Here is a 26,981-nt window from a genome sequence, read left to right on the forward strand (position 1 = left end):
GATAAAGCTTTTACAAATATAATATCTCCCAACTGTTTTGTGACCTAGGATGTGAAATCTAATCTGTGACTGGATTTCTAGACTCCTCTCTTGTTTTTTTCAACCTTATCATCCGCAACTTGCCATTGTAAAGACCAAGTTCCAGTGTTCCATTAGACCAATACCACCATTTCTATAAACAAACACACACAAACATTAAGAACCAAAGTTTGACTACTTCTGGAACAGTACCTAAAAGATTACACCATGACCATCTTTTGCCTCTCGGTGTTAGAAGGGAGCTTTCGGTGTTATAAGAGTCACCAAACAGGACAGTTTATGGAAACCAGCTCTGCAGAGCTCTTGATAGCCGGAGTTCACAGAGACGATGAACTGGGAAATTCAGGGGGCTCCAGAAAGGTTCTTCGTGAAGGAAGAGAAAGAACTGTATTCAATGAGAGAAAGCAACAGAAAAGCACACTAGTTCTTTATTTGTAGACAGGTTTAAATCTGGGGTTTACTCACTGGCCAATGGCCATTACAGATGCTAAGATCTCAGGGATCATGAGAAGATCATCATGCTGGAGTGAGTGGAGCCACGGAGGGGAGCGTCAGAGTGGGACTGGTTTGACCTTCCAGCAGGGCCACTCTCCTGGCATGGAAGTGCAGTAGACAGGGCAGGTTGGGTGAACAAACCAGGAAGCTGAGTGTTCCCCTGCCCTTGTTCTAGCAGACTTTGAGTGCAGGGCCTGAGAATTTCCTGTTGATTTCTGCTTCCCTGTTTTGCTCATGTGATTCCTTTGCAGTGGGTGCCTTTCTCCTATCCATTTTCTCAAATGTCACTTGTGCTATAATGGTAGAAACATGGACTTAGGAGATAAACTGACTCAAAACTCACTTGAGTTTTGTCTTCTTGCGGATGAGCTGGGTGACCCTGGCCAACGTACTTCACCATTCCAAATCTTCAGTTTGCTCCTTTGATAATGCAGGTATTAACATATATGCTGCTGTGTAAGCACTGGAAAGTCTGGCCCTTGGTGCTTGGGTTTAGAAAAGTGCTTCTGTCAGCATCCATAGTCACAGGTAACTGACAAAAAGAGCATGTAATGTCATGTGTATCTGTGTCTACATCATATGAGATTTACAGGAAGGTTGAAAGAATACTAATTTCCCTTGACAGAATTCTTTTAATTTTATTCATTTCTCTGCATCCTCCACTCTTTAATTTATCTGATGGTAGATGGTTAGCAGTTGTAGACAGTGTCATCCCCTGCCCTGGATGATACTAGAGCTCCTTTTGTAGACAGATTGTACATTCTGACACCAGAGAAATGCTGTACCTGGAGGCCCCGTATCTTCTGGAAGGATACTGAAGGGAGAGCAAGTTACTGAAATCCATTCCTCATAACCCAAGAACGTCCTGTCTGTATTCATATGCCTTGTGCTTGGTACATACTTGTTTTTTAGATTAACTTAAATTTTATGCTTTTACTACAGTTGTTCTCTGTGGAAAATATTAACCAAATTTATTAGATCTTTATGGAAATGAAAAACTGCTGGTCTGAAAATGCTTGGGAAACTTAGGAGTACTATCATTCAACTTGGCAGTACTTGATACCAGTGAGAGTTGAAGTTCTGAGTTGAAATAAAACAGATCAGTTAATAGGAAGTCAAATGAGATTGATAGATTTTATTTATTGAGACATTTTTCTGGTGACCAAATATGCATAGATAGTCAATACAAAAAACCTAGAAAGGCATAGAAAAAAATAAAGAGAGGAAAGTAAAAATCACCAACAATCATTAGCATTTTCATTTATTCCACTATTTTTTCTATGCATTTATGTATGGCTGCTTTTTTGTTTTCCCTGTTAACATTATAGGAATTCTTTCCTTTCATAAAATATTCTTGAATACCCTAATGGTACTCATTTATCATATAATTATTACCATTATGCATTTAATCATTCTTCTCATATTCAGCATTTTAGTATTTATTATCTAAATGTAGCAGAAATAAATATCTTTTGTTGGCACCTTTATTTCCTTAAAATAATTTACTAGATATACAGTTACAGTGTCAGCATTTTAAATTTGCATATTTAAAAGTTTTGTTGCATATCACTAGCTGTCTTCAAAAAAGTTGATTTAGTTTACCAGCCCAGTGTCTTCTGTAGCAGATGATGACATTTTTATGTCACCACATCCTTACCAGTATTGAATGTTTTAAAAAAAATAAAAGCTTTTGATTCTAATTTACTCATTTTGTCTGTGGTAGATATAATCCACCTTAAGTGGAACATTTGTTGTTACTAAATACTTGAGTGGTTATCTGAAGTAATGTCTATTCTTCTGTATTTATGTGACTTTTTCTACCACAAGATTGTACAGGGATTACATTTTACTCATCTTTATGCTACCCATAGAATTTTTACATGGTAGATGTTCAATAAACATGAAAAATAAATATCACACAATATCCACCTTGTTGGATTCCACCACTTACTAACACATCTGCACATATATACTTCAAGCAAATATCAAGTTTCTTTATTGGAAAATGTCATGTAAAGTTCCTAAGTCTCATTTTTGGTAAGACATATTGATAAAAATTACTACCTCTTCCCCCTTTTGACTCCCTCTTCTGTACTTTTTCTACCTTTTCCCTAAAGTAAATATTGGTATTGTCTGTATGCTTTCATCACAGGTACCAATTAATTTAGCAGGAACATTGCCCATCTGAAAGAATTATATATTGTGGTATCGGTGTAGAGATGTTAAAATTTTTAACATTTTTTTGTTATTGGTTAATAAGAATACGACCAAGACAAGAGCTTTAACAGAGATGTGAGATGTGTATTCAACCAGTCTCTGAAAATCATTTGCTTTTTGTGTTTTATGGCAGTACCTTGTGGATCTGCATTTAGAATGATAATTCATGCTAATGACTTTCATATCCCATGAGGTAGCAGAAATCAGTTCTAAAATGGCAGAGTGAAAGGGTGTAGCAAATAAAGTCAATGAGCTGTCAAAGAATTTTTCTTCATCAAACAAGTCCCAAAGCACTGGTGTTATACTGACCTTCCCTCACTCCTCTTTCCTGGATTCTTAGACCCATTTGGTTCATGATTTTTTTTTCCCTATAATAGAAAAATTAACAAACATGTTTGGTCCGTGAAACAGAAGGTATTTGAAAATAATACCTTGGAGCAGTGTCTCAATCTTCAGGAAAATGGTGAAGAGGAAATACAGCATTGATTGCTGTTGCTAGGCAACGATTTTCACAGCAGATGAGCCTGGGACAGTGGTGGTGTCTGCCAGCGCACCGTGCGGGGTAGAAACCAGTGCTGCACTCATGCTTCTGGAAATCAGAATTGAAGCCCTGCACTTCCTCCTTCCTCTCAATTTTCTCTGGTCAAGACCTAAGAAGTTAAGATCACACGGTCAGATATGTAGACTGTGAGAAATTTGGATCTCTTTGGGGATTTTTGGAGCGCTGCGAATGGATTTGTAGAGCCAATCCTTTTTTTTTTTTTTTTTTTTTTTTTTCAGTTTCGCCCTTGTCAACCAGGCTGGAGTGCAGTGGCACAATGTCGGCTCACTGCAACCTCCACTTCCCGGGTTCAAGCGATTCTCCTGCCTCAGCCTCCCGAGTAGCTGGGATTACAGGTGCCCGTAACCATGCCCAGCTAATTTTTGTATTTTTAGTAGAGATGGGGTTTCGCCATGTTTGCCACGCTGGTCTTGAACTCCTGACCTCAGGTGAACCACCCCCTCGGCCTCCCAAAGTGCTGTAGAGCCAATTCTAAAGGAATCAGAATTCCTATTTTATATCAGAAGTGCTATTAGTTTTCTCTTTCATGCATTTATCCATCCAGTCATGCCTATGTCCTCACATATTTAGGGAATATTCAAGGCACCCTGTTACACTTAAGAGTTTGGCATCTCTTACGCGGCTGACGTGTGCACTGTAGGTGTGATGGTAGGAACCATTGCTGCAGTGTGGTGTAATGAAGAGCATCCTCTTAGGATTGTGACTCTCAAACTTTAGGGCCCATTGGAATATCCTGGGCAGATTGTTCAAAGATTTCTCAGCCCCACACTTGGTGGGGTCTGTTACCTATTTCCAGACCTCTGGAATATGTCCTGTTACTAGAGGTCTGAAAAGTAACTTAGGAATATGCATTTTAAGCAAGCTCACTAGGTGATTCTGATATTGGTAGTAGAAGAGTCATTCTTGAGAAATACTGAAGTCGAAGGATTAGTGAAGATTTTGACAGAGTTACCAGGTTAGATGTCATTCGTCAGTTGTAATTCATGAACAGGGAGACCACTGACTGGTTTTACCGGTTCAGTGTGTTCCCTTCCAGGTTGGTTCTCCTGTTTCCATTTTGGACTTGCTCTTGATTCACTGGAGTTAGACTAGTTTGGGTTCTTTCCAGAAACTGGGCTGTGATTATTCCTTAGTGGGGAAGCATAGCCCCCCATCACTGCTTGGGACTCACACAAGAGCAAGAAATGCAAGTATACAAAAGTACCCAAGTCTTGATCTCAGTGTTCTGCAGTACAAACCACTAAGACTGAAATTTCAAACTGCCTTTTGTTGAAAACAAAAAACAAAAGAACAAGTAAACATCCAAATCAACCAGTTACCTTTTTTTTTTCACCCCAATGCTGATAATATTTCAGTGACCTGTCAATTATGAATCTGACCAATCTTCTAATAAAACCTTCTAAGCTTATAAAGCTTAAGTGATTTTTGCTTATACAGTCTTCTAATAGAGCTCTTTTTTCCCCCCTCTTGTTATATATACTCTGAATCCGAGTTTTGGTCTTAATACAGACCATGTTTAAGATCTTGGCCTTATGCCATATTGTAGTACAGATTAATAATTAATGGTTCTTATTAGTCTGTATAATTAATTAACCATCCATCTATCAAGCTAAATGACTTATAGATGACTTTTACATTTAAAATTGTTCAGAAGTTATTAAGGTCTGTAATTTATCATCACAACCATTTCTGACCTCTTTCTTGGTCCCTCACTGGAATGATGTTCACTGAATGTATATGACACAATATGAAGAAAATTAAGTTGCACTGAAGACATTACCAATATGATAGGGAGGCTTAAAATGTTGGCAGTAATCAATAGTGGGACTTAATTTGTATATTCTGTGATGGAGACATTTTTATTCCATTTAAATTTTTAAAATTGCTTCCATTTTTAAATCAGTTGCCCTCATTTCAGACGATAGTCAACAGCGAAATAATATATTTTCTGAATCTAAACCATCATATGTGGTTTGACCTTTAGCTGAATCCAGTAGTAAAGATCAAAATGAATTATGCTTGAGTAGAAAGGGGTTTTAATGTTGCTTTACACTTGGTTTTCCCTCATCCCACATGCTGTTTAATATTATTGATTCAGCTTGAATGATCATGAGCCAAAAAACGACTTCAGTTGGTTTTGGCTAATGCATTCTTGGATGCTATAGAAGTGCCTGTAACACCTGAATGGTTCTGCATAAATAGTAATGCATTTTTATATCGTCCACGGGAGGAAATGCAACATGACTGCCTATGAGCAGCAGAGAACAGGTTTCTAGATGGGTATGTTTTTCCCTTGGTACAAACGTGTCGCTTCCATTAGCCCTAATAGGGGCTGGGTATTTGCATCTAAGAATTCAGTATTTAGAATATGACAAGCCATGAATATTTGAGGCGTTATTACTGAACCTTTCAAATAAGTTGAAAGGCATAAATGATTTTGAGTACTAGGGAAGTGTAGTAATCCCTTAGAAATGAACTATTCAGAATATTTAACTCTATTATCAATGAAGTATTAGTGAGGAGGTAACTATCCACATGTTCAGATTCATTTCAGCTTAATAGTGTCTTGGTACGTTTTACAGTCATATCGGCTCTTAGTAATGCACTTCACCATGTGAAGTGAGTGAAATAGCCTCAGTCTTGTTCACAGCGACTGGGCCTTTCAAAGTCTCCTTGTTTAATTTGCTTGCATTATGATGGCTCTTGTAGGAGCTCCGTCGCAGAATCAAAATGTGCCTGCAGAGAAACAGCTGTGCTTTCGTTTAGCCTATGAGATAATAACCATCATTGTAAAATTATCTTACATCATATAGACACAAATTTCATATCTCACCCTTTTTCCCAACTCTCTCTTCAGATATGACTTTGCTAGAATGAGGCATATACTTCCCTGTCACTCTTCATTTTTTAAAAAACTTTGAGAATGTAGATTTACTTCTGCTCTGGCAGTTTGCACATCTTGGTTAACTAGACCAATTAATGCAAAAGAATAACCCCCAAATTTACTGCTCCCCAGGTTCTTTATTGTCCAGCCCCTGTCTCTTCTTAATGCGATTCCTGTGAAGACTGGAGATTGAGGAATAGATATAGGGAAAAAGTCTCATCTACCCCAAAAGTGAATCTAAAATGAGAAAACTTTCTCAAGCAAATTCTCCCCTAGCAGGCACATGTCATTTATTGTTCTTCCTTCCACTTAGAATTGAAAAAACATGATTCATATCCCATTGTTGTTACAATTTTGTAGACTTTGGAGCTTTCCTTTTTTCTTTTCTGCTTTAGCTAAGTTCTACAACGTTTCTTTGTATGTCCTTTTGTCTTTTCCTGTTTGTAAGTGTCCTTGATAGATATCACCATCATGGCCCTTTCCTTTAGCTTATACTCCTATGTTATGATTTGTTTTCCACGTCACCTTTATTTAGTAACTCCCAGTCCATTGACCTTTTTCACTGCTTATGCTGTATGTAGATGGAAATAAGAAGACACATCCTTACTAGTTCCATCTTGGAGCACTAAGAGATCTTCAGGCTCACAAAGTGAGATTAACCTGCTAACATGGGCCACTGATAACGATGAGAACACGGAAGGAGAGCCAGTGTAAATAAAAGAGAAACATGCATCCAGACGATAAGTCATGAGGATCTCACGGTGATAAAGACGAATTTAAAAGAGAGGAGTAAATGTGAATGACCTACACACAAGAATTCAGATGTTTTGTATGTGGTACAGCCTATTCATAGAGACTAGGTGTGTCAAATAACACATATTTAGTTTTTATATCCAATATCCAGTATCTTTATAGAAGTGACTACTCATTATTATGTGCGTTTAAGGTGAAGTCCTAAAACCTGCCTTATATGTTTGGCATGGAATTGCGTTCCCTGCTAATGCCCAGTAATGAAATGTTGAGGGAACTCAACTGTGTTCCTTCAGAAAGCTTCTGAGTCCGACAGCACTTTTGGTGAATCACTGCTTCTGAAAAGTGAATTCAATAATTAATATGAATTATTTTTCTGTGAATTTAACTTTTTATAGTTGTTAATCAGCTTAGCTGTTATGCAGTTTATAGAACTATATTAAAATTTCATATAATTACTCTAAAGTGGCTAAGGTTTTAAAGTTTCCCCAACCTTTTCAGAGTTTTATTAAAGCATTAAATATAAAATGCTCTCTTAGCCATAGTATGACTAGTTACGTATTGGTTAGAATGACAAATTTACTTGTCTGAGAAGATGCTGAGTTAGGAGTTCTGTTCAGACAGTCCCCAAATTGCCTTTATGCAGCACAGTGGATAAAAATCTAGAAATAGAATTGGTTATTGATTTTGTTTGTTTTGCATTTGTAGCAAGAGAAGAATAATATTGTAACTTTTTTTTTCAAGCATACAAGTTCTATGCAGAATTTTTCTGTCATTTGTGTGTGGCTTTTGGTACCACTAGAACATTCCATATGACCCTAACTGTATTTCTCATATCTCTGTGAGATTCACTGAGTCTAAATGCCTCTTTACTACAGGTTTCTTTACCCATGGGATTCGTGTTGCTTTTACTTAAGAGAGCCCAGAACTCCTCTTAGGCGCTTCTAAGAAATGTTCATGTTGGTTTATGGTAGAATAGATTTCAATGTAGGTTTCCCTTCCTTCCTTCTTTCCTTCCCCATTTTGATGTTTAGTTATATATCATCTGGATTAATTTTTCTTTTTTTTTCTTTTTTGAGACGGAATTTTGCTCTGTAGCCCAGGCTGGAGTGCAGTGGCGTGATCTCGGCTCACTGCAAGCTCCGCCTCCTGGGTTCACGCCATTCTCCTGCCTCAGCCTCCCTAATTTGTTTTTCTTTTTTTTTTAAATTTATTTTAGGCTTAAATTGTATCTAGATTTTTATAAAATACATTTTCAGACTACCCTTTTTTCCCTAGTATTTCCACATCTAATTGAAGTTGTCCTAAAAATAGCAGAGGAATATTACTTCATTCAAGATTTTCTATAGAAAGCCTGATCCTTGCCACATGTGCAACATCAGGGAAAACCTCAGCTGAGATGTGGAAACTGAAGATGGCATGATGGGTAATTCATCATACTACTGAATTTAGTATGTTTTCAACCTTTTGTAGGTTTTAATATTATGATCCCCACTTTACAGATGAGGAAATGATGACATCTCGCTCTGTCACCCAGGCTGGAGTGCAGTGGCATGATCTCGGCTCAATGCACCCTCCGCCTCCTGGGTTCAAGCAATTCTCCTGCCTCAGCCTCCCGAGCAGCTGGGACTACAGACGCTCACCACCACACCCAGCTAATTTTTGTATTTTTAGTAGAGACGGGGTTTCACCATCTTGGCCAGGCCGGTCTCGAACTCCTGACCTCATGATCTACCCACCTCGGCCTCCCAAAGTGCTGGCGTGAGCCACCGCGCCCGGCCAGAACTGGGAACTTTTAATCTAGTCCTGTCTAATTCCTGTTATGCCTGGATTGAACAAATACAGAGATGTATGAGAGTGAACAGTATCCCTCACATTCTGCTTTTCCTCTGGAGAGATGTGGCTATGCTGGGCATGACTGTACTGGATATGTCATGGGAAAGGACTCCAGGAGGGAGACTGTGCCCACATTTATAGTGAAAGAAAAGAGGGTCTGGAGCACTGCATTGGAACACTGGAAGCTTCCTGGTCAAGAAAATAACCTTGTTGAATAGGAGTGGTGAGAGAGGGCATCCCTGTCTTGTGCCAGTTTTCAAAGGGAATTTTTCCAGTTTTTGCCCACTCCTATTCAACATAGTGTTGGAAGTTCTGGCTAGGGCAATTAGGCAAGAGAAAGAAATCAAGGGTATTCAGTTAGGAAAAGAAGAAGTCAAACTGTCCCTGTTTGCAGATGACATGATTGTATATTTAGAAAACCCCATTGTCTCAGCCCAAAATCTCCTTAAGCTGATAAGCAACTTCAGCAAAGTCTCAGGATACAAAATTAATGTGCAAAAATCACAAGCATTCTTATACACCAGTAACAGACAAACAGAGAGCCAAATCAGGAATGAACTTCCATTCACAATTGCTTCAAAGAGAATAAAATACCTAGGAATCCAACTTACAAGGGATGTAAAGGACCTCTTCAAGGAGAACTACAAACCACTGCTCAGTGAAATCAAAGAGGACACAAACAAATGGAAGAACATACCATGCTCATGGATAGGAAGAATCAATATCGTGAAAATGGCCATACTGCCCAAGGCAATTTATAGATTCAATGCCATCCCCATCAAGCTACCAATGAGTTTCTTCACAGAATTGGAAAAAACTGCTTTAAAGTTCATATGGAACCAAAAAAGAGCCCGCATCTCCAAGACAATCCTAAGTCAAAAGAACAAAGCTGGAGGCATCACGCTACCTGACTTCAAACTATACTACAAGGCTACAGTAACCAAAACAGCATGGTACTGGTACCAAAACAGAGATATAGACCAATGGAACAGAACAGAGTCCTCAGAAATAATACCACACATCTACAGCCATCTGATCTTTGACAAACCTGAGAGAAACAAGAAATGGGGAAAGGATTCCCTATTTAATAAATGGTGCTGGGAAAATTGGCTAGCCATAAGTAGAAAGCTGAAACTGGATCCTTTCCTTACTCCTTATACGAAAATTAATTCAAGATGGATTAGAGACTTAAATGTTAGACCTAATACCATAAAAATCCTAGAGGAAAACCTAGGTAGTACCATTCAGGACATAGGCATGGGCAAAGACTTCATGTCTAAAACACCAAAAGCAACGGCAGCAAAAGCCAAAATTGACAAATGGGATCTCATTAAATTAAAGAGCTTCTGCACAGCAAAAGAAACTACCATCAGAGTGAACAGGCAACCTACAGAATGGGAGAAAATTTTTGCAATCTACTCATCTGACAAAGGGCTAATATCCAGAACCTACAAAGAACTCAAACAAATTTACAAGAAAAAAACAAACAACCCCATCAAAAAGTGGGCAAAGGATATGAACAGACATTTCTCAAAAGAAGACATTCATACAGCCAACAGACACATGAAAAAATGCTCATCATCACTGGCCATCAGAGAAATGCAAATCAAAACCACAATGAGATACCATCTCACACCAGTTAGAATGGCGATCATTAAAAAGTCAGGAAACAACAGGTGCTGGAGAGGATGTGGAGAAATAGGAACACTTTTACACTGTTGGTGGGATTGTAAACTAGTTCAACCATTATGGAAAACAGTATGGCGATTCCTCAAGGATCTAGAACTAGATGTACCATATGACCCAGCCATCCCATTACTGGGTATATACCCAAAGGATTATAAATTATGCTGCTATAAAGACACATGCACACGTATGTTTATTGCAGCACTATTCACAATAGCAAAGACTTGGAATCAACCCAAATGTCCATCAGTGACAGATTGGATTAAGAAAATGTGGCACATATACACCATGGAATACTATGCAGCCATCAAAAAGGATGAGTTTGCGTCCTTTGTAGGGACATGGATGCAGCTGGAAACCATCATTCTTAGCAAACTATCACAAGAACAGAAAACCAAACACCGCATGTTCTCACTCATAGGTGGGAACTGAACAATGAGATCACTTGGACTCAGGAAGGGGAACATCACACACAGGGGCCTATCATGGGGAGGGGGGAGGGGGGAGGGATTGCATTGGGAGTTATACCTGATGTAAATGATGAGTTGATGGGTGCAGCACACCAACATGGCACAAGTATACATATGTAACAAACCTGCACGTTATGCACATGTACCCTACAACTTAAAGTATAATAATAATAAATAAATTAAAAAAAAAAAAAAAAAAAAAGAAAATAACCTTGTTAGAAAGACGACACCCAAGTATTTTGTTGAGCTAATTGTGATAGCTGAACTATATCTCCTTGTAAGGACCACTCAAGGTTTCTGTCTTCTTATGTCTAAATTCCATGATTTTAATCACTGCCTCCTTTTAAGTACAAAAACTTCTTTTATCGTCATCTTCATAGACTCCACCCTTCTGGAGTAATTTTGACCATTCATGAATAAAGTGATTGATGAGAACAGGCCAAATTCAGTGTAGTTCACAGTGGGTTCAAAAGAACTCCCTCCGCAAAGCAGCAAACTGGTATCTCAGGAATTAGGTCTGGCTGTCAGGCTAACAGATTGAAAAGATAGTTCTGCCCTGATATATTTCTCCTGGAAATGAAGTTATGTTAGAATAGTTTAAAAATTAAAAGCCAGGAGATTCTGAGTCAAGGCCTGAAGAGTTTGCTTATGAGTGAAATTAATGAATGAGCATTAATCACCTATTCTGACAATTCATAGAATTTTTTTCTTACCTTCTGATGATTGACTGTGTTCTAAAATGTTTAGCACGCAGATAAATGGACCTTTTGGGTAAACAAGAGAATATCAGCATTTGTCTCTTTGGAAGCCAAATTTTGCCATTTGAAGGACAAGTGGAGATTTTAAGCTGTCGTGCCATGTAAGAGTATATATATGACATGATGGTCCAAAATCTTGCTAAACCAGTGAAGCAAATAGGTAAATTAAGTGATGAGCTTTGACAAAATTATTGTAGGTAGGATTCTTTGATTTATCGTTCCTCCATTGCACTGGGTTGTTCTAGAGAAAGAGATAAGCCAGTTTATTTAGTAATCGTTCACTGAGCCCACATTCTGTGCTGGACACAGTGCTCAGCACTGGAAGCATAGGGACATAGGATCTGCTCTCAAGGAGCTCACACTTGAGATGGGAAGCATGGCAGGTAAGATACGGCGGCTTCAGCAGTCGCTGTTTAAGTGGGGTCTGGGAAAAAGAATTGGTGCAAAGAAGCCTGTTTTCATTAATGTGAGGATGAATGACAGGTCAGGAAATGGGGAAAGTGAATTTAAGAGATTATAGGGAAAAAATAGGGGAAAAATAGATTATAAACCTATTTTATTTGGCCCACCCACAGTTTTTGGGGGGAGTTTCTGTTTTTGTTATCAGCATATAAAACTTGGAAAATTACATATAAATATATTGCTGGATTCTCTTACAAAACACAGTAGGTACCATGGGCTCTGTTTTCACAGCTGACTGCAGTTAGCTGGCAATGGACAGTGACCTCCACCTTTAGCAGCACGAGTACTCTCTTGTTCTCCGTTCCATCCGTTTAGGATTCTCCTGGCTCCTCTCTATTTGAGTTTGAGACTTCTAGTTTAGGGTATTTTCACATTCTGGCAGTGATGGGAAGCAGCCAGATAGAACAGGGGGAAGATCGGGACTAGGAGTGGGTTGTTGGTGTGTTAAATATGAAAAAGATTTGAGGATGTTATTGACTGAGATAGAAGAGCCAGGAGCCAGTGAGAAACCCAGGAGGAGAGTGTGTTCTGGGCCGAACTGTGTCCCCACAAATTCCTATGTTATGTTCTAACCACCGGTACTTCAGAATGTGACCATATTTGGAGAGAAGGTCTTTGAAGAGGTGATTTAACATGAGGCCTTTAGGGTCGACCCTCGTCCAGTATGACTGGTGTCCTTGTAGGAAGAGGAGACACCAGCGGCACACGTGCGCAGAGGGACTGCTGTGTCAGGAGGCAGCAGGAGAGCGGCCCCTCCAGACAGAGAGGCCTCGGAGGAAACCAGACCTACAGATACTTTGATCTTGAACTTCCAGCCTCCAGAACTGTGAAGATCAATTGCCGTTGTTTCAGCCACCAGTCTGTAGTATTCTGTTATGGCAGCTCTAGCGAACAAACGTGCGGAGCTGCTGGAGGCCACAACGGGGAGAGAACTGATGGAGCAGAGACTATGTCTGATGGTGGCTGAACAAACCCCCAGTATCTTGCACACATCTGGATTAAAGCTTTATGGATATTTATTGAGTTAGTTTCACTGAAGGACCAGTGAGAGGGAAACAAAGGCCTGGGGTCAGAGGTATTTGCTGTGGACCAGGGAAGCAAACTGGAGAAAGTTCTTAAGTCTCCAGCCTTTATTTTCTTTTTCTTTTCTTTTTTTTTTTGAGACAGAGTCTTGCTCCGTCGCCCAGGCTGGAGTGCAGTGGTGCGATCTCAGCAATCTCAGCTCAGTGCAACCTCTGCCTCCCAGGTTCAAGTGATTCTCCTGTCTCAGCCTCCCGAGTAGCTGGGATTATAGGCATGCGCCACCACCACACCTGGCTAATTTTTGTATTTTTAGTAGAGGTGGGTTTCGCCATCTTGGCCAGGCTGGTCTCGAACTCTTGACCTCAGGTAGTCCGCTTGCTTTGGCCTCCCAAAGTGGTGGGATTACAAGCGTGAGCCACTGCACCCGGCCTCCAGCCTTTATTTTCTGTGTGAAGCGGTTGAGGAGTGATTGGGTTGCATTTGCTACTGTGGTGTCACCATATTCTCTCACTAGCCATGTGTTTTCTGTATGAGGAGGTTGAGGAGTGATTGGGTTGGGTTTGTTACTGTGTAATCACCATATTGTCTCACTAGCCATGGAGGCTTTAGGTTTATACATAAGCAAGTATCATGCATGTATTGAATGGAAAAGGATTTGGAGTATATTTTGTTAGCTAGCGTGATACCAGGAAGTCCTTGTTGTCAAGAACTGTTGTTTTCAAGGAAGAATTGCATTTCTGAGACTGTGCGTGGATTTAATACATCACATTTTGATGATTTGAGGGAGATGGTGGTGGGTTAGGGGAACTGAGGAAAGGGAGAAATCTCTGGAAAAGCCTCTGAGGAAAGGGGGAAGGAGGTGACTCGGTTCCAGCTGAACTCTTGCAGGCAGGGTCGAGGCCCAGCCTGGAGTTTGCAGTAGCAGGAGTGCTCTGACTGGGTTGGAAAAAGAACTAGGCACTAAAAGATTAGAAAGCTTCATAGGCCAATGATAGGGAGGTGAGATATGAAAAATGAAAAAATGGTCATATATAAATGAGAAGGAATCAAGTTTATGAGGAAAATGGATTTTTAAGACAGTGTTTCAGGAACTACAGTACTAAATGAAAGGACTGATATGTATATGTCACTTTTTTAAAAATTAAAAATATTTCCAATCATAAAAGTACATTATAGAAAATATCTTTAAGTAAAAGTATTAAATAAAAATCACCCACTAGCTTACCATCTAGAGATAACAATTACTATTTTGCAGTACATATTTCCAGTTTTTCTATGTATATATCAGTATAAATCATTTAAAAATAGTTTTGTTTTGTTTTTTAATTGAGACAGAGTCTCACTCTGTCACTCAGGATGGAGTGCAGTGGCGCGATCTCAGCTCACTGCAACCTCCACCTCCTGGGTTCAAGTGATTCTCCTGCCTCAGTCTCCTGAGTAGCTGGGATTACAGGCACAAGTCACCACACCCAGCTAATTTTTATATTTTTAATAGAGACGGGGTTTCTCCAAATTGCCCAGGCTGGTCTGAAACTCTTGACTTCAAGTGATCCACTTACCTCGACCTCCCAAAGTGCTGGGATTACCGACGTGAGCCCCTGCGCCCGGCCTAAAAATAGTTTTTAATAAAGCCAGTGGACCTGTATGTGATTGATGTGAGCTGGATTACTAGACTTCAACTGACATTTCTTGGTTTGAAGTGTGGTAAGTTAGAGCAACTGAGATTTTCATAAACATTTCATTTCTGGGTTTCATCTGAACACTGTCATCCTCTTTTTCCTCCTTTACCAAGGTCAGCAGGCAGTAACAGCTGGTACTGCCACATTTTTGATGGCCTAATTAAATAATTCATATAAAATGCATATACCATCTGCTTAGGTTATAGATATAGTGACCCAAATAATAAACAAAATAGCATTTGTGTGCGTAAGCTGATCTAGAGAGATGAACACACATTTTCTGCATGGTAGAAAAGAGCTGGGCTTGCACTGGTATAAAAAAATGCTCCTACTTTAACCCCCTATTAATAAGGTTGACTGCCGTTAGAGATTAGCGATTTTTGTGTACGTGTCCGTATTCTCACCTGGTATCTCTTGTTACCACTGCCATATATAAGGACAGATAGACTTACTTAGAGGGGATTCTTGAGCTTGTAGAGATGAACAGATTTATTAATTTGTCTGTAAGAATTGTACTTGTCACGTTGGTATCACCATTTTCTGTCCATAGCCATGGAGACTGAGGTTTATATAAAAGCAAACAACACGTTTTGATTGAATGAAAAAGATTTGCTATATATGTGGTGAGAAAACCTTGATAATATGAGGGCAAGAAGTCCTTGTTGTCAAGAAACATTGTTTTCAAAGATGCTTGCATTTCTGAGACTTCATGGATTTAACGTTTCACGTGATGCTTTGATACGAAACTTGGAACTTTTTTTTCGGTTGGGAGGTAGAAGAGAATAGAGAGACCTAGGTTTGATTTCATGACTTCAGCTAAGTAACTTAAATTTGGTGAACTTCATTTTCAGCTCTAGTAAGATGGGGTTGATAATACCCACCTCATAGGGTTGTTTGGAGAATCAAATCATATATATGAAAAGCAGAATGCCTACTGCAGTTCCTGGGGAGTCATTGGTTATTCCCATCCCGTGCATCTTCTCTATCACAGCGGGCGTCTGTGTACATTCCTGCTCAGCGTCTACGCTGTTCTCCTCTATCTTCTCTATCACAGCGGGCGTCTGTGTACATTCCTGCTCAGCGTCTACGCTGTTCTCCTCTATCTTCTCTATCACAATGGTCTGTGTACATTCCTGCTCAACGTCTACGCTGTTCTATCTTCTCTATCACAGCGGTCTGTGTACATTCTGACTCAGTGTCTACGCTGTTCTCCTCTATCTTCTCTATCACAATGGTCTGTGTACATTCCTGCTCAACGTCTACGCTGTTCTCCTCTATCTTCTCTATCACATTGGTCTGTGTACATTCCTGCTCAGTGTCTACGCTGTTCTCCTCTATCTTCTCTATCACAGCGGGCGTCTGTGTACATTCTGACTCAGCGTCTACGCTGTTCTCCTCTATCTTCTCTATCACATTGGTCTGTGCACATTCCTGCTCAGTGTCTACACTGTTCTCCTCTATCTTCTCTATCACAGCGGGCGTCTGTGTACATTCCTGCTCAGTGTCTACGCTGTTCTCCTCTGTCTTCTCTATCACAATGGTCTGTGTACATTCCTGCTCAACGTCTACGCTGTTCTCCTCTATCTTCTCTATCACATTGGTCTGTGTACATTCCTGCTCAGTGTCTACGCTGTTCTCCTATATCTTCTCTATCACAGCGGGCGTCTGTGTACATTCTGACTCAGCGTCTACGCTGTTCTCCTCTATCTTCTCTATCACATTGGTCTGTGCACATTCCTGCTCAGTGTCTACACTGTTCTCCTCTATCTTCTCTATCACAGCGGGCGTCTGTGTACATTCCTGCTCAGTGTCTACGCTGTTCTCCTCTATCTTCTCTATCACATTGGTCTGTGTACATTCTGACTCAGCGTCTACGCTGTTCTCCTCTATCTTCTCTATCACAGCGGGCGTTCGTGTACATTCTTGTCAGTGTCTATGCGGTTCTCCTTTGGGAACAGCATCTCTGTGCTTGCTGTGTGTAACATCCACCTTTGGATAAAGACTTGGTGTCATTGTCAGTCAAGATCTCCTGCTGAGCATCCACCCCTGCTGAAGCCAGCAAGTCGGGTGTGCACTTCTTAATTTTGTATCTGACAAGATACTGCAAATGTGTCAAACATTGTCCTGAAGGGAGGGAGTATCCAGTAATCTCTGTTTAGAGGCCTGTAATTGCTCTAACCCCTCGCAGTAAATACTGTTTTCAAAACAAAACAAAACTTAAAATACCTGGTTGGCTGTATACCAAAGTTCCCTGTTTGGTACACTGAATTGGAAATAATTCCACAAGCAGATTCATTCTTTTGTTTAAGACAGGAACTATTTAGTGATTCCTTTATTCTTTGTGTATCCAGTGCGAGGTGCTGGAGTGCATTCGTGGAAGAGAAATATCAGGTTCCCTGATCTCGGGGTGTGCTCAGCTCAGTGACTTCAGAGTGCATGTGATGGGAGCGTAGTAGCAGACGTGGAGCATAGCCTGAGACACAATCCCACAGTAAATTTGGTATTAGGTATAGTGACAGTTAATCTAACTCTAAAAGTGTTAATTATGGATGTAAAGATGGGAACAGTAGGTACTGGGACTGCTAGAGGGGGAAGGGGGGACGGGGGCAAGGGCTGAAAAACTACCTGTTGGGTGCTAGGCTCACCCCCTGGATGATGGGGTCACGTCTACCCCAAACCTCAGCGTTACACTATATACCCGTGTTTGAGCCTGTATATGTGCCCCCTGAATCTAAAATAAATGTCGAATAATGAGCACAAATTTAAATTAAAAAGCCCTTTAATGCCCGTTAGTTACTTACAGTCTGTTTAAAGAATAGCTGGTTGCTCTCAGACTTTTCATTTGTTTCATTAATCGCATCTTTTTATTGACTCAGTCTGGTCAAGAAAAATACTCTCAACAGTTTGTATGAAAAAGTAGGTGCCACTATAACATTCTAAGCTTTTGCTGAAAACCGTGACCTTTGATTGTTCATACTGGTAATTTATTTCTCATTTTTATGTTGCAATTACAACATTCAAAGCAGTAGACTAAGATCTAATAATTTAGAAGCACCAGAGGCATTTTTGGGGCAGGATGACAAGCCTTTAATGACTATCTTAGACAGTAAAAAAGCCACTGCAATTGCTGTATGAATATTCATTTAAGAAGCATTCAATGGTAGGAAAGAAGTTGTAAATCTTTTAACATGTAAACTTCCAAAAAGATGAATAACATACTATATACCCTGGTCATTCTTATTGAATGTGTCTTCAGATATTTTCATCAAATTCATTTTACTGCTCTTTTTGCTTGTAAACATAAAATAGTATTTCATTAGTTGAGCTCATTTGAATATTAGAAATAAACAGAGTTCATATCGTGAAATTGCTGACAGCTCTTAAAATCAGTCCTGCACTTTGCCCGGAGGCATTAATCACATTGCTGGTTACATCTGTTCTTGGGAAAGAGAACCTGCCTTGACTGTGAATGGGGGTCCAGTTTGCCCCAAGTTTAGTGCCTGTGATACTCAGCAGATGTTACCTGGTTCTTTACTGAATATGGCTACCCTGTGATAAGAAGCTTTCGGCTGATTGGGCCTTATTTGTCTTGTTTTCTCTTCCTGGGAAAGCAAAGACTGCTGAACGTAACTGATGTCAGAATGGGCCCGTGTTAGCTATATACTATGTACAGGTCAAGCACATAACTCTTAATAGTAAAAATCAACTTAGAAAGGAGAACTGGATTCAGATCCAAGCAGTTCCATCCTAGCCCACACTCTTAGCCACAATTACAATGGCAAACAAATATTTTTAAGTGTATGCAGTATGATTTAGCGTTGGAAAGATTGTTTAAATTTTTAAATAGGCTTTAAATTTTAGAAAGTATAGATTTACAGCAAAATTTCAAATAGTACAAAGTGTTCCCCTATATATCCTGTACCCAGTTTTCCCTATTGACACCTTATATTAGTATAGTGCATTTTTACAATTAATGAACCAATACTGATATACTGTTACTAACCAAAGTCCATACTTTATTCAGATTCCCTTGGTTTTTACCCAGCGTCTGTATCCGTATGCCACACAGGATACCACATGATTTTTGTTCCTCATGTTGCTTTAGACTTCTCTTGGCTGTTACAATTTTTCATTTGTTTTTGTTTTTTGTTTTGTTTTTGTTTTTTGTTTTGTTCTTTGTTTTTGATGATCCTTGACCGTTTTGAGGAATATTGGTCGGGTATTTTGTAGAACGTACCTCACGTGGAAAGCAGGTAATCTCTGAAATGTTTTTCATGGTTAGAGTGGAGTTCTGGATTTTGGGGAGGAAGACCTCAGAGATAAAGTGTCATTTCCCTTACATCCTACCTGGAATATGCTCTGTCAACCTGACTTGTTGATTTTGGCCTCGATCACCTGGCTGAGCTCGCGTTTGTCAGGCTTCGCCACTGCAGAGCTGCTCTTTTTCCCTCCACACTGTCCTCTTCACAGGGAAGTCACCGTGCTCCGCCCGCACTTAAGGAGTGGGGAGCCACGTTCCACCTCCTTGAGGGAGGAGTATTTAATATAGAAATTATTTGGAATTCCTCTGAGCAGGAGGTTTGTGTTTTATTTATATCAGTATGTATTCATACAAAATTTATTTTATACCTCTAGTTATAAGCCAACACTACTTTATGTTCTTGCCCAAAATATTCTAACTTTTGGCTGCAGGGAACTTTCTCAGTTGATTTCTGTGTGCATTTGACATATCCTTATCATTGTGGAGTTTTTTTTTTTTTTTTTCCTTTAGCACCTTCTCACTTTCTGGCACCACAAGATGCTTCAGGCTTATTTTTTATGTTTCCTGCTCATATCCTAGAAGGAGCCATTTCTTCAATGTGCCCTGTTTTCTTTTACTGGAGAATAGTTTTAGAAAACAAGATTTAGGCACTACTTATGCTTATTGCTAATGAGTTTTCTTTGCTTCTAGGCCCTATGTAAAAGTTTTAACTTTTAAATTTTTTAAGCTGCTTGAGCTGCTACTAAGCAACTATTTCTGTTAAATGTTGGTGACCGAAGGTATTAAATAAATTGTTTTAAATTTGTTTTTCTTTGGGGAAAGAATGTTGTATTGTAGTTACAGTCGAGAATTGCCAAAAATAAAATTTAAAAAGAACAATACTTAGAAGAACATTTCTAAAAACATTTCTTAGAATTGTATAATTGTCTCAGTCAACTTGCTTTTATTATTTTTTCAAAATAATTTTTAATGATTTTATACAAAGCAGTGATTCCCTGGGTGATGATTGTGAAGATTTTGCCTTTTGTGCTTCTCTTTTACAGTGGATATTTCATTTATTTAATTTGGATTAGAATTAGAAATACAAATGGGACAGTAATTGAATTTACCCCTAGGAATCTTGCTTCTTGCTGGACACTTACTATCTTAATTACACAAAGGAAAAAGAGAAGCAGCAGTGTCTGTACCCAGGAGTAGTTAATAACAAGCACTGTACGAGCATTGATCAGTCAAAACAGGATATTTAGAGACAACCAGGAGACATATCAGATGTATTCTGAGCAGATGTCACCCCTGCCCCGGCCTAAAGAACTGCCACAAATCTTTAAAATATTGGCTTATAAATAATATGAAGTAGAAAAAAATTTAAACATGACATCTCAGTGATATTTCTGCAAAGGGAGGTGTTTTTAAATAAAGAAATGACAGTAAAATTGATTTTCACTAGCTTGAAAGACAGTATCCTCCTCTGTATGGTAAGATATAACTCTGAGAAACACCCCTTCATCCTTTCAGGTGAGAGGCAGCCTGTTATCGCAGGCAGCCGACCACTGTAACAGCTGGTATTGACAGAGGCTCTGAACGCTTTTGGTTAAAAATGAAGCAAAAATCTGAGTTTTCATAGGGCTTCCTAACCTCCTGTTGAGGTATATGTAGCTTCACCCATCATAATAATCCAGGTATGTGATGTTGTGTTACAGTGACCTGCATGGTCTAGTGAGAGGCATTCGTTGTCAACACAGGGAAACTTACCACAGAAGATAAAATTTAGAAGAAAGGTGAATGGTTATAATATTATTTCAGTGCATGTGTGTGTGTGTGTGTGTGTATGTGTGTGTGTGTGCATTTGTGTGTCTGTATATATATTTTCCTCCAGCAACATGTCATATGGTCTAGGAATTCCTGGGTGATTTCTGGTTTGGGAGAAGAGGATGTGAACATACCTCTGAAACTGACAGAATGATGTATTACCTTGTAGGTCACTGGAATAGAGTCCAGATGTGCGTAAGCATTTATGAAAATTTACCTATTGTCACAGAGGCCCCGTGCCACATGAATCCTATGAGACTGTAAAGGAAATCTAACCAAAATTGAACTGTATTTCAGGTATAGCTTTTTCTGTGGTTTCATCATGACATTATACCCATTAAAATATTTTTTGCCCTCATTATTAAAACTGTTAGGTTATTTAGTGACTTCACAGTCACAAAAGTTTTTTATATTTCCCAGGCAAGCAAAACCTCAGTAGCATAAACTTAGTTTTGTCACTGTCCCAGTGATCACACTTCATATGGGCCAATAAATTTCCAGGAAACTATAAGTATTATGTCACATGTGCAAAAATGTGATGTCTTTTTTGATCCAAACCTTTGCCAGACATTCAAGAGAGGTTAGGATGTAGTGAGAGTTGGTGAAAGACTGGAGCTCTCAGTAGGCCAAGTGTAGCGTAGCAACTGGCAGTGGTGAAAAGCTGCCTGCAGGTACAAGAGAGCACAGTATACGGATTGTAGTTACGGTGTTAGTGTGAGAGATTGTAGTTATGGTGTTAGTGTGAGAGAATTAATCTTCATTGTACCCGAGGGACCCAGTGTAATTCTTCAGATACTTCTGTGGAAACTCTTCCTGCAGGAGAAAGACGTAGATCGTTGTGCCATAGAATTTCTGTGATAGTGTAAATGTTTTCTCTCTTTGTTATGCATTATGGCAGTCAGTAGCCGTTTTCATGTATCAGAGACTTGAAATGCGTTGAATGTGACTGAGGAATTGGATTTCAAATTTAATTTTAATTATGTTTTAAATTTAAATAGCTACATGTGGTTAGTGATGACCTTTTGGATAGCACAGCTGTGCATGGCTATGTTTGGCATGTCTACTTGTGAGATAACGTGTGTGAAAAACTGTGGCATGCGGCTGGGCGCGGTGGCTCACGCCTGTAATCCCAGCACTTGGGGAGGCCGAAGTGGGAGGATCACGAGGTCAGGAGTTCGAGACCAGCCTGGCCAACATAATGAAACCCCCGTCTCTACTAAAAATACAAAAATTAGCCAGGCATGATGGCGTGTGCCCGTAGTCCCAGCTACTTGGGAGGCTGAGGCAGGAGAATCACTTGAACCCGGGAGGTGGAGGTTGTGATGAGGCGAGATCACACCACTGCATTCCAGCCTGGGTGACTGGGCGAGACTCCATCTCAAAAAACAAACAAACAAAAACCCACAAAAACTGTAACATATAAAATGTTCAAAAAAAATGTTTACTTTTCCCTTGAGGAATTGTGTAGACCCACATGATACGTTTTTAAAACAACCACCCAGAGGTTAATAAATCTTTTGTTTTAACTTTCCCAATACAGTGCCATTGCTCATGTACCTCTTACGTTTCATAATGGATTGAGGAACCTTTAGAGCTGCAGTTATAGAGAGGTACGTAAAAACAGCACACCGCTCTTACCGCTCTTAATTGTGTGCCACCCCCACGTGAGAGAGAACATAATGATGAGTTTGTGTCCATTTTGTTCCCCAGCGGTGGCTTAAGTGAGCATGATTTAGGATGTTTTGATGCTTTTGCCATTTCGGTGTATGTTTGAATAAAAGGGAAAGTTTGAAAGGGGACACAAAGTCAGGGAAGAAAGAAGGCCTAGAATTAAAGAGGGAGGAAAAGAAGCGTGAGTACCTGGAGAGCTGCGAGTACCGTAGTAGCCGATTGCAGCTCGGAAGACCTGATTGTAGATTTGCAGGAAACGTGCTGCTGGTGGAGGCCGTCTCTGAGGAAGTAAGAGAAGACCACTAGGGCTGTGTCTAATGTAACCCTAAGGCCTCTCCGTCCCTTCTGCTGATTATGACTAGCAGCTAATTTGGATCGGATTTGTACTGTGGGGAAGAAGCCTGGAGAGAAACGTGGGGTGCCAGTGTGATAGTGGTGGCTGAGTGAGGGGCCTTGCTGTCTCTGTACATCAGGCCAAACCACAAGGCCACGGCTGGGGCTGCCTCTTTTGCCACAGGTACTTAGTCTAGTATCCTGCGTAGTCCAGAGTTTTATTGAAGGGTACATAAAAAAATCATACAAATAAACATGTTCTGAAGAATATATTCATCAGTACAATCTAATTTAAATCTCCAGAGAGTTGGTAATTTTGCTTTTTATGGACAAGTCTTTTCATTGAACTATTTCTATTTCTATTACTGTGTTTTAAATGTTAATTTATTCTTCAAATGTCTTCTTCCTTACTTTCACCCCAGAATGTTTTCAGATATGTATATTTCTACCAGTGTGGCTCTCAGGTTGTCTCTAATGTGTCAGAGGCTGTAGTACTGTATTTTCTTAACTGGATGTAATAAACGAGATACGACGATAAATGGGACCTAAGGATATTTCTCATGAGGAATACTTTTGTTTGTCTTAACCTGTTTTATTGGGTTTAACTAGAATATAGAATGAAAAACAATCTTAATATGACTTCTCTGTTTTCTTAGCATATTTTGTTCTTAATTTGGCTCTACTTATTAGAACTCCTCCAAGATTTCCTATAATCATTACATTAAAAGCCTTGTTTATCAATTGAAATGCATCTTTTGTAACTACATTTATTATTATTTTTTGACTTTACCTTTTACCTTCTTAAAAGCAATGAATGCATTACTCTTGCCAAGAAAATGGGAAGATCCCAGGAGGACTTATTGCTCTCCTTTTTCCCTGGAGAGAGCTAATCTCAAGTTTACTCTTTGTTTATTAATAATTGGATTGAAATACATTTAGTCTCATATTTACTCTTTTAAAGAATATGTAATCATTACCATCATTACTAGTTTTATTTATTTTCCCTCAATCCTTTTAAAGTTACAAGGAAATAATAGTGCATTTTAACATTGATAGATACCATAATTTTGGATTTTATTTTATTGTAGCATTTACATTAACTGCAAATCTTAGCTTTAAAAAAAGCCACACATAGGTTAGGCTCATGCCTGTAATTCCAGCACTTTGGGAGGCCGAGGTAGGAAGATCGCTTCGGCCCAGGAGTTCAACACCAGCCTGGGCAACATAGCAAGACTTCATCATTACAAAAGAAGGATAAAAAATGAACCAGGTTATTTTGGAGCTGTAAGATTTAATGGCTGCCCTGCTGGGTTCTGAAGTTGCATGAGTTCTGTAGCCCCTTTCTTTTTGCCAATTTCTTCAATTACACCTCTTTTCTTATAAATTAATAAAGTAAATAAATAAAATAAAAATTAACTGAGCATGATAGCACATGCCTGTGGTTCCACCTGCTTGAGAGGCTGAGGAAGGAGGATTGTTTGAGCTCAGGAATTCAAGGCTACAGTGAGCTATAATAATACCACTGCACTCCAGCCTGGGTGACAGAGTGACACCTTGTTTCAACAACAACAAAAACAACAACAAAAGCCACACATAGCCTCTTCTGTATCCAATTGTAAGTGAAAGTTCTTAAAATCTTCAATGTATTATTTTAAATTTTTTCCATAGTAACAACACTCCAGTGTTGTAAGATGTTTCAGATTGTATCTGTTTTGTGCGGTGGTTCTCAAACTTCAGGGTGCATCAGAATAACTCATTTATTAAGGCTGGGTGGGACTCAACTGCATTTGAACAAGTTCCCGGCTTTCTGATGCTGCTGGTCTGCGGTCGCACTTCAGGAATGACTGTGTTGTCATATTTGATTCTTACAAGAACCCAGTGAGATCTTGGGCAGATACAGATAAGGAAAATGAGGCTTGAAGACATTCGTGATTTTTTCCAGCAGCACATCATGAATGAATGGTTGAACAGATAGCAGAACTCATGAAGACCTTTCTGGTTTTCTCCTGTTCATGGCGAGAGTTCAGTTCCCAAACGACATCTCTCTGATTTCAAGTATGTTTGATCTTTTTGTCTTATTCTTTTCAGAGCTATTCATATGTTTGGATACACACCCCTAATATTTGCATTTATTTATAATATATGCTTAAAATTTTCTTGTCTTTCAGTTATGTGACTAATTTTTGTGCCTAGAGATGTTCTAAAAATGCAGTGTCTTTCTGTAGAAACAAACCCTTACATAACTTGTTAAGGCCACCCAAGGTTAATCATGAGGAAAAATGTTGAGTTTTTTACCCACTAGCCTAGTCTTCTGGCATTTTTCACTCTAGCTTGTGGTGATGGTTCTAGGCAGGACCATTATTTGTGGGTCCAACAAATGAGGAATGATCCAAGACAAATAATCTCAAAACCACATCACCAGACCCTAGCAGAAGGGCCCTGTACTGATTTCAAGGATGTTTTTATATTTTGCTGCTTCCATGGAGAACTGATAGTTGGTTTTTAGTTGGTACCAAAGCATTGAAACTCCTGCGTGTAAGACAGTGACACACAGAATGAACCGCGAGGTTCGTTTTCTCCGTCTCCCCCCTCAGTTTCTCTCTGAATTACCTTCGGGTATTCAGTATGTGGAGCGTGTGGACTAGTGTCTTGAACCCAGTGTCAGCCAGCCATCAGGATTTTCCTGTTGAATATTGCGTGGTAAGCTTTGCTAGTATAGTGAGGAAATGCTGTATGCTTTTCTGATACTGGCTTTTCTAGTTCCTGCTTCTTATTTTCTCTTGCTTTCTTTCTTCTGTTCTACTTTGATTTTGGGGCTCCTAAAATACCTTAATCCAAAATAGAAATAGGGAGGGAAAAATAATAGCTGGAGAACAAGTTAAAAGTCTTGACCTCGACTATCTTCTCTTATTTAGTAGTGTTGGCTTTTTGTGTGTGAGCTGGGGAGGGGGACAAATAAAATCATGATTTTTAAAAAATTTAGTCTAATTGAGTAGTAATTTAAATCAGTGTGCTTCAGCGACTCCCCCACTTCCTATGCTTCCTTTCTTTCTTTTTTTTTTTTTTTTTGAGACAGAGTCTCACTCTGTCACCAGGCTGGAGTACAGTGGTATTATCTCAGCCCACTGCAACCTCCGCCTACCGGGTTCAAGTGATTCTCCTGCCTCAGCCTCCCGAGTAGCTGGGACTACAGGTGCCTGCCACCATGCCTGGCTAATTTTTGTATTCTTAATAGAGATGGGGTTTCACCATATTGGCCAGATTGGTCTTGAACTCCTCACCTTGTGGTCCGCCCTCCTTGGGCTCCCAGAATGTTGGGATTACAGGTGTGAGCCACTGCACCTGGCCTCCTATGCTTTCTAATGCTGAAATAAAACTCTCAGTATACGCTACGGTCTGTGTGTGGTGCTTTATATGCACTATTTTACTTAATCCTTTGTTAAGCGGTGTTATTTTGAGGAAACAGATTGAGAGCGATTATGTCACATGGCCAAGGTCTGACACTTAGTAAGTGATAGACTTGGGTCTTAAATACTAGTCTTTTGGACTTTGGCATTTAGGGATGACTAGCCTGTATTACCTTTCCTTCGAGATCCTTCCTCAGGTAGGAGGTGAATTTAATAATTTGGATTTCTTGAAATAAATTAGACTCCACAAAAACAGAATCCTGACTTTAAAACTGGGCTCCGTATTTCCCCTTGTTTGTTACTGTGCCAGTTCCCTTAAACATGTGCTTGAAAAGAGAAATTTACATGCTGCTTTTAGAGACGCATGTGTCTCCTAAGCACATACAACTGACAGTATTTTGCCTTTGCTGTGCTTGGAAGTTTTTATTTTAGTTATTTGGGCTTTAAAAGCAGCATATGATGGAGTTTCAATTTGTCTTAAAACCACAGAGTGCTACCATGATACATACATCAATAAACTGTAGAGTGTCTCTTTCTTTATTTTGCCCATGGAGATGTCTGACAGCTTTCAGAAAAAAAGGCAGCCACCTAAGTGACTAATATCACCCATTTAGAGGGAGATAGTTGAGAATTTCTCCC

General features: G+C 39.5%; 1 protein-coding gene across 9 annotated transcripts in view; it reads left to right on the forward strand.

Moving 5' to 3' along the window:
* The window catches only part of SMYD3 (SET and MYND domain containing 3), a 765,785-nt gene that overhangs the window by 287,451 nt on the left and 451,353 nt on the right, over positions 1 to 26,981 (forward strand). The gene's annotated exons all lie outside the window — the stretch shown is intronic.

The sequence above is a fragment of the Macaca fascicularis genome, chromosome 1, assembly GCF_037993035.2.
Source record: "Macaca fascicularis isolate 582-1 chromosome 1, T2T-MFA8v1.1".
In the NCBI taxonomy this organism is placed as follows: domain Eukaryota; kingdom Metazoa; phylum Chordata; class Mammalia; order Primates; family Cercopithecidae; genus Macaca; species Macaca fascicularis.